Genomic DNA, 10,011 nt, shown 5'->3' on the forward strand with positions numbered 1-10,011 from the left:
TCGGCTCTGATTATGACGACAGTTAGCGGAAGTTGTCTTATTCTCTTTGTTTTCCGACCTCCCCTCCCTTCTGATCTTTCTAACACGATCCTTTTCCGATCTCTCATGCCGGGCTCCCCTCTTCCGACTTCTCCTACTCCGGTCTTCTCCTTTATCCGGTCCGATTCAGTCAAAGCATTTATTCCTTCGATTTTCAAGGCATCCGCTTCGCTTTCTGCTTGCAATAAATGCTCAGACTTGGTATATATATATACCTTCAACGGGAAACCCCTCCGCATATGATTTTCTCCTCTTTCTCACTTTTCCTGTTCTAACTGCTCCGGCAATAATCCCGGCCATGATAGTTGCTTTTGATCTTTTTTCGATTGTCCTCTTTATTCCTTGACTGAAAATTTATGATCCCGGTGATCGGAGAATTATGATAACCTCATTTGATGACAGTGAGAGAACCAGACTAATTTGCCGACCTGGATCGAGGACCTCGATCGTGTCGATCTCGAATCGTTCGACTATCGGCGAACTGATTTCGAGCGAGAAGACTGCTAATATTCCTCTTAACATCAGTGACTGCCCCTTAAAGTTCATTTGGCTCCTCACCACATTGGGCGTCCCGACTACATTTCTGCTCGTCGATGATGGAGATGACTCTCCATCCTCATGAGAGTCATAATCACCCCATCTGAGCTGTACGTCTATCCGCTGTCTATGGCCAGACAAATCTTTTGATTTAGCCACGAGACTAGGCTTTGACATAGGCCTTTATTAGATAGGATGTTCCACCGATCTCTAAAGATCGCCCCTATGATGTAATCAGACCTTTAATGTAATCCGATCTCTAGAGATCGCCCAAATGATGTAATCCGACTTTTAATGTAATCCGATCTCTAGAGATCGCCCAAATGATGTAATCCGACTTTTCAGAAATAAAATTTTATTTTGACAACTATCATTTTATTATTATTGCATTGATTATTTTCCGATCTCTGATGTGTTTATCCGATCCGGTTCCTAACTGAACAGCCCTTAACCGATCCGCACTTCCAAACATCCGCCTTAATTCACCGATCTCTAACTAGCCGATCTCTCCTTATTATGGAATTTCTAGAATATTCGTGAGACGTGTCAGAAAAAGCTGGCGAATCCCGCTAACCGATGCGCCGCTTGGGACACCGTGAGCATTAAATGCTCAGACTAGTATAAATAGGGGATGAGTCCGCCAGTTGTCCCCTTATGTCATTTTCAGCCTTTCGCGAGCGATTCCAAAATCCTCTCGTTTTTTCAAGTTCTTCCGACACCGATCACACTCCGGTAAGGATTTTGATCTTTCTTTCAGTTTAAATTTTCTCTTTTCTTTGAAAATGAGGGGCGCCAAGGGTCAGAGAGCGACAAGCCCCCCTTCCGTTTAGATCTCGTGGTCGTCAGATGAGGTAGAAGTAGTTGGAACAAGCGGGCGATCTGAACCTCCTAGGACCTCTATTCCAGCCCGCAGTCAAGCAGCACCCTCGAGGCAAACACATTCTTCAAGGAGAGAAAACCTCCCCATGGACGAGCTGCCATCAATTCTTCAAGAAACCGACCTGCAGTCGTTCAGCCAAGAGTATAACATTCAGCCAAGAACAACCTCGATGATATCCTGACCCAAACTATGAGCCTGAGCGTGGAGAGTTTGGTGAACCAACACATTGTCCGGGAGAAGGCTCACCGCTTGAGGCAGGAGGTCGAGAAGGTGGGTCAGGAAGCTGTTTCCCTCCGATCTCAACTTTCGTCCGCTCAAAACTACATATCTGAAATTGAGGGGCGGATGAAATTCTACGAGGATAAGCCGCCGAAAGGTGCTCATGTTCTTGAAGAGGTTCGGCGCCCGAGTCCGGAAGTCGCTCGCCTCACTGAGGAGCTCAAAGCAACAGAAGAAGAGGCAGTGACAAGGGAGGCCGGTGCTTATGTGAACGCTCATGGGGATCTCTTGGCCGAGCTCATGAAGCATTATCCCGAGGAGGACTTCTCCTGGTTGGTGGACCTGGCTCCCCAAGACGAAGAGGATAGCGAGGAGGAGGCCGAGGGTGATAGAGGGGGCGAACAAAATGTAGAACAGACTGGAGGTCCTCCAGCCGAGTGATTTGTATATATTTCGATTTGAAATGAAATGAAATTCCCTTTTTATTCAATGAATGGATGAGATTGGAAAGTATCTAAATTGCATGAGCACTTGATTGTCTGAACATATTACAACAACTAAAAGTGATTATTAATCCAAGTGTAAGAGGTCGGAAAACATTGTAAGCATGAGATCGGCTGAGAACAAATGCCAAACGAGACTTGATTAAAATTGGGAACTTGATTTGAACACTTAAGATCGGAATCATCATTAAACCTGATTGGAACCTTAACTTTATCAGACGATTATCCCCAAACTTTTAAAAGGGAGATCGGCAATAAGACTGGTGGCATAAAGGCCTAATGTTGGTTCAATTTCGTTTGACAAGAGATATCGAAAATGTAATTGACTGGTCAGGAGACTTGACAATTGGTTTGAAAGATCGGTGAGGCTTTAAATGATATGGGGACTTAGTATTAATTCGATTCCTTTTGAGGAGAGATCGGAAATGTGATTGGCTGGCAAAGAGAGACTTAGTGCTGGGGACCGATTTCAAAATTTATTGATTTCGGGGATCGACCAAAATATGGTGTCGACAGGGATCATGATATGTGCGTTCCATACACTGGAAGAGAAGCATGGACAAGATCAATGGGATATAAAATAGTCGATGAATGGAGGCCATGGACTTCCAAAGGACAAGTTGCAGGGTACTTTCCTTGATCAACTTTTTCTAGCCAATAATCTTGTTAAAAAGAAACCCTTGTTTGCATTTTCTGAAAATCTTCTTCCAGATATTAAGTTAAAAGAATTTTCTGCTGTCTTCCACACTATTGAAAATACTGACGCTCTTCATGGAAGTTTTCTTCACCATAGATAAAAGACCCTTGGTTTTTGTTTTTACTGGTTACAGGTATACACAAGGATACGAGACCAACCTCACCTTTTTAACCATAAAGGTATTCACAAATATTTTCTGTGTCAATTACAAATGCAAAGTGAACACTTTGAATATTCTTCTTTTTTTTTTTATGATTTTGGTTGTGAATTACAACACTGGTATTTGATTGTTTTGGTCCAGGGAGCTGGACATACTGTCCCAGAATACAAACCACAGGAGGCACTGGATTTCTACGGTCGTTTCCTTGCAGGGAAACTAATATTAAAGAACCGTGTGACTTGAATAACCATCTCTGGAAAATATTTTTTATGGAAATTTTTTTCTAATAAAATATTTTTTAAAAAATATTTTTTATTATTTGATTATAATATTAAAATAATGATAAGTATTTATATAATAAATTTACATATAAATATTTTTATATTTTAATAAAATTATTAAAATTTAGAAAATAACAAAAAAAAGGAAATTATTTTCTAAAAAAATGGCAGGCAAAGTTTTAGTCCCTCTAGTTTTCTTTTTTTTTTTTCTTAAATACTTTTACAGTATGTTTGACGAGGGTTTATAAAGTTTTTAAAAACTTTTAAAATTTTTATTTTTTAATTTATTAAATTGATAGATTAAAAAGATTTTCTTAAAAAATTTAACATAGCGTTTGGTTCAATTATATTCAATAAAATTTTATGAAATTTAATTAAATTTTAGCTAGAATTCATTTGAAATAATTATACTGTTTTATATGATACAACTTAAAATATAGAATTCAATTGAATTCTTTATAATTCATGTTTAATATTATTTCACAATTGAAATTCATTTACTCTCATTTCTTAAGAGTAAAATTAAAAACTATATTTTTCTACTTTATCAAAAAAATATCTTATACCTAATAAATTTATAACAATTAACAGCGGTGAAATGGGTAGCAATCTCTTAGAGAACAAATATTTTTTATATGAAAGCTTCGAAATCAAAATTAAAATTAAAAAAAAAATAATAGGATGATTTTTTTTAAGTTGTTTGATTAACAGTGAATAAAGTGAAACTTAAATAATATAATTACTGATTACCAGTATAAAAAAGAAAAATCTAGCTAAAAGAAACTTAAATATACGAATTATAATATCATAATTCTTAATAATTCTAATAAAATCTAAGAAATATCTATCTATAAGAATCGTAATAATATGATTTTAATAATAGAGTTATTAATAATTCTAAGAATTAATTATAATTACAATAAATTACTTAATCATTAGACTTAAAAAAAAAACTTTAAAGTTAGGATATAAATTATCAATATTCCTTTTTATATTTTGGGAGTAGAGAAAATTAACTCATAAAATATATTTAAGTACACACAAAAATATATAGAATTATAAAAATTAAATTGTCCATTTTATTTTTACAGTTAATGTTTTTTTTGGGAGGCAAATGTAAAATTTTAAGGGATAAATTTGAGTTTTAATATTTCTTTTAGTATTAAAATGTAATTTTGACAACACCTTCTATTACATGTAGCGAAGCATTCATTTTTTCTATAAAGTAGAAAGTGAATTGTCATTAAAAAAAATTAAGAAAGAAGTTAAAATAATAACAAGCTAAAATAAATATCAATCTTTTTATTTTTTTAATTAATTTATGATATTTGGTAAGTTTTTTAATTAATTAATATAAAAAAATGAAAAATAGAGTGAAAATATTTTAATAAGGACATTTTTTTTACATAAATAGAATTTATTTAAAATTTCATCAAATATAATAAAAATTTATTTTAGTTATTATCAATTTCATACAACTAAAATTTAATTTTTTATTTAAATCAAAGGCTGTAAAATTCCTCCAGAACCCTACACTTCCACTTGAACAATAAAAATTATAAAAATTTGAAGATTATATAAGAGCCACCAATATCATAAGATCATAATAATCTATATATTTTAACATATGTTCATAATTTTAATTTCATAAATGTTCTCTAAAACAAGATAAATTAAGTGTATTTTTATTTTAGATAATTTATAATTTAATATGTGACATAACACAAATATTATAATTTTAAATTTTTATTTTTTTAATGAGAAATTAGTTTATTCAAGAGATATAATTCTGTTAGAGGAATAGCCATTCTTTTAAAATTTATTATTAGTTAATCATAAATTGGGATAATTTGTATACATTATTCTTTCTTAAACTTTAAGAGATGTTTGTAGTAGGTTTAGTGTTATTAAAAGTTAAAATTACTTAAATACACTCCTCTACTGCCTCATCCTTTTTATTTTTTAATGCATGTAATTAATACTCTAAAAATATTAAGAATATAATTATTTATTTATTAATTAAAATTGTAAAAATAAAAAATATTTAATAATAATATTTAAAATATAAATATTTTTACGTAAAATTTAAAAATAGTATTAGAAATTTTAGATATATATAAAATATTGAAAGTTTAATTTAAAAATTAAAATTATTTATATTACTAATTATTTTGATTATAATGCATCAGAAAACAAAGATACGGTTAGGTTGAATTTATATATGGGTCATGACTCGATTTACTAAATTCTTTCTTTGGGGTTCTGATCTTCATATTTCTTATGGCTTTGGGTTCATATGGAACAGTTTGATGGGTAAAGGCAGGTCTCGATTCGATCATAGTTTGTTGTGACTGGACTAGGGCAGGAAAGCTCTAAGCTTTCCGTTTCTCCCTCCTAGCAAAAATTGAAGATCTTATTGTCGCCTTTTGTCTTTTTTTTTTTTTGTTAGAAGTACATTTTGTTTGGAGAGGGGGGGGGGTGGGGGATGTCACGGGTGCCTCACGTGGCTAGATATTGTCCGCTTTGGGCCTCAGCCCTCACGGTTTTATTCCTGGGTAGAGCCTCTGCCCAACCCAAAACGCGTCTAACCAAGCAAGGCCACCCCCTTCATATAAGTCCAGGAACTCCCCCATACTTGGCCGATGTGGGATTGAGTCACCTCTGTGACATCTCCCCCACCCGATCCTGTAACGACCTCGTTGCAGTCCGGCCACCCTGCCTACACCTCTGTGCGCTTGGCGTGACTCACTTGGGACCGTGCGGCACTTGGCTTGAACTCTTTCAAGACAAGTCAGCCATGAGATTCTCACAATAATTTGCACATCAAAAGGGTATTTCATTAGAATAAGGGCTTTAGCAAGCCAATTAAGGGGGATTCTCCCACAAGTCTCATATCAACAAGCATCACAGGCATAGCAGACACATCAAGCAACGGGGTAATAATATATAGATTCAAGCATCTCAAGCATCAAGAACAACGAGGCACCGATATATAAAGAACGGGCTACTTATTTCATTCAAATATCATAATCAATACAATGAAATAGGGATTCCTCACGTTCACTTGTAGACAGGGGGGAAACCTACAAGCAGTGAAGGAATAGGGACTCACCAACCGGTGACTGTCGGGCCCAGCACTTGCCGACTAGTCACTCCCCCCTAAAGAGCATTAGGAGCACAATGAGGTGTGACAAGAGAAGACATCAATATGCTTAAGCCCTCACACCCCAAAATTACATAAATAGAAAATAATTACAAAATATCCCCTTTAGTCCCTGAAATTTACATATTGCTACTTAAACTTTCTAACCCCTTTACATTCTCCCCCACTTGAACGGTCGACGTCCTCGTCGACTAAGCTTATGGCAACTCTTCAATCTTCTGTGCATGTGGTTGTAAGATACGCGATGGGATACTGCCTCATTAAAAAACCTTGACTAAGTAAAACCCAGTGGGAAAAAACCTTGGTGAAGGAAAAAGAGGGCAGTGCGTATTTACAACCAGGATTGCACTTGCAAGAACTCTCCACTGTGCTGCCTTTGTGGTTGGATGTCTGTTTCTAATTTGATGAGGTACTCCTTGTATGCTTGACTCTGAGTAGTTTTGACAGCTTGCTCTGATTGGATTTCTTCTACAGCTCCGGTGGATTTATCACGGCTAGGATCTTTCTCTTCTGCATGGTGTTGCTTTGTACTAGTAGCATGGCAAAGTGACTGAATCTTCATCCATTTTGATAACTCTACTCTGCAAGTAAGTTGGTCGACCCCAATAATCAGTGACCTTGGCTTCTTATCCTTGTGAATTAGTCTCTTATTTTGATTGCAAAGGAGGTGTAGTTGGTCTGGTAGTCGTATCATCATCATTTGATCTTCAACTTGCGATTCTTGTGGTTGTTGATTTTCAATTACCCAATCCTTCATCTGATTTGATGCTTGTTCTAATTGGACCCTTGCCTTCTCTCCATCTTGATTCCACTCCTTTAGGAAGTAGGATGTGGTGTGATCTCCACTCTGTTGGGATTCATAACTTAGGAAGTTGACTTGCGTCTTCCGGAACACCTGGTTTGCTATCATGCAACAAGTAGCCAAAGTATTTGTCAGTCTAAAAGGCATAAAAAGAAGTTTATAGTTATCATACCAGGTCACAATAATGATTTCATGTTTGTCTCTTGTACGTGTTGGTTCCATATTTTTAGCACTCCTTGTGAGCTGAAGAGAGGCTATCAATTTCCTTTCACAAATGGGATTAAAGTTTGTCTGGACGATGCAAGGTTTATCCCCCATCAATAGGAGACAGTCTGCTATTGGAATGGGGATGGCCCGTGCTTTCTTCAGAAATTCCATTCCAATCACCACTTCAAAATCATCGAGAGGGATTACTGTAAAATCAATCTCACCATTCCAAGACCCCATCTGACAATATACTCTGCGAGCCACTCCTACAATGTTTGTTGCCTTAGAGTTAACTGCTTTGATCTTCCCTGTATCTTCTTGTATGTTTAGCTGAAACTGCAATGCTGCCCTATCAGCTATGAAGTTATCAGTGGCTCCAGTGTCCACCAAAGCTCTTGCTGCTTTTCCATTGATCCATAAATCAACATAGATCAATCCTTTCTCAGTGGATGGTTTATGTTTTTGCTTCTTCAGAGCTCCAAGAAAGCGTATGGCACCTACCATTGATGGAGTACTATCATCTTCCCTTTGTTCCTTTCCTTTGAGGCCTTTCTCTTCTTCTCGAATCGCTCGTAAGACATTTAGTGCACTCTTATGTGGACAATCAGTGAAACGATGTGGTCCATCACACAGATAGCATTTTGATTGTTTGGGCTCAGTCATTATCATGCTATTTATTCTCGGGGATTGATCATTCCATGATCCTCTCTCATTTGGCTCTTCCCCCAAATTGGTTGGCCTATCTGCTCTAGTCTTAAAGCCCCAACTCTTACTTTTTGTCCCTTCAAATGGGGAGTAATCCTTGTTCACTCCCCCACTTGAAATCTTGCCCCATTTAGGGCGATTGTCTAGGCTTGGTGAGGAATCAAACTTCCTTTTGGAAGTATTAGTAGAATAATCATCTAGACTTTCTGCTATGGCCAAGGCTGTCTTTAGCTCTTTCACATTCTGTCTCATTAACTCGTTCTTCACCCAAGGTTTCAAACCTTTTAGAAAGTTGAATAGCCTATCTGTCCCTGTCATATCCTTGATATTTAGCATTAATGTCGAGAATTCCCTTACATACTCCCGAATGGAACCTGTTTGCTGTAAATCATTTAATTTGCACCGTGCGTTATAAGCAACATTCTCCGGGTAAAATTGCGCTTTTAGTTCCCTTTTAAAGTCATCCCAACTAGCAATTGAGCACTGCCCGGATATAGCTTCTTCCACTTTCGTACGCGACCACAGCTTGGCATCCTCAGTTAAGTACATGGGCACCATTTTCAACCTGCCTTCATCAGAATTATTTTTAGTAGCATTGAAATATAATTCAATATCAAAGAGGAAATTATCTACCTCTTTCGCATCACGAGCACCCCCAAAAGCCTTCGGCTCAGGGATTTTAGCATTGCCTACCTCGTAAGACCCCATGATAGGGTTACTGGTAGCTTTTATTAGTAAGCTTACCTTTCCTTCTAATTCATGTAATTCACCTTGGATTATCTTCACGGTCTCCCTGACATCCTCTTTCATATCATCCACAGCTCATACAAGAGAATTGTGAGAAATGGAAATAGATTTTAAGCTTTCAGCAAGCTCTTCCATATCGGAGGCCATTACCTCAAGATTTAGCATTTTGCTCTCAAGGTTTCCCAATCGGGTATTTCTTTTATGCATAGGATTTTGGGTGGCCTCAAGCTCAATTGGCACACCCTCACCTCTAGGATTTTGGGTGGCCGCAAGCTCTATTGGCACACCCTTACCTCTGGGATCTTGGGTGGCCTCAAGCTCTATTGGCTCACCCTCACCCTCAGATAGTTTGGCTAATATAGCCAAGAGATACTCAGTTTTCTCTTCTAGCTCCTCAATGCGCTTATCTTGTTGCTCAACAATGAAGTAGAATGACTCAAGCTCTCTTGTCAGCTCCTCACGAGTGGGCTTTTCATTAACCCAGGCAAGAATTTCTTCGACCCTTTTCTCCAGGGCCTCAATGCGTACGGTTGATTTTGTCATGCTTTCAAAGCCGTTCAAGGATCAATTGCTCTGATACCAAATGTCACGGGTGCCTCACGTGGCTAGATATTGTCCGCTTTGGGCCTCAGCCCTCACGGTTTTATTCCTGGGCCGAGCCTCTGCCCAACCCAAAACGCGTCTAACCAAGCAAGGCCACCCCCTTCATATAAGTCCAGGAACTCCCCCATACTTGGCCGATGTGGGATTGAGTCACCTCTGTGACAGGGGGGGGGGGGGGGGGGGCGGGCTTTAAACTGGACATTACATAGGGTGAGCGATGTCTTGGCCACTAGGCTAAGCCTGGGTCGCCTTCTACCTTTGATGGGGTCTTTGAGTTACCCAACCTTAATGAAGGTGGATGGAGGGTCTTGTTAAAGCCCAAGTGATCGATATGAAAAGTGGGTCTATGGTAAAAAAAGAAAAGAAGAAGAAGGGAAAAGAGAAGTGATAAGGGAGGGGTGTTCTACTTTTTGAGAAAAAGTTTTGGTCCTTCATTTTTTTTTTATTCCTTCAAAAAATTCAAGTTGT

This window comes from Hevea brasiliensis, chromosome 7 (assembly GCF_030052815.1).
Source record: "Hevea brasiliensis isolate MT/VB/25A 57/8 chromosome 7, ASM3005281v1, whole genome shotgun sequence".
NCBI classification, from domain to species: Eukaryota; Viridiplantae; Streptophyta; class Magnoliopsida; order Malpighiales; family Euphorbiaceae; genus Hevea; species Hevea brasiliensis.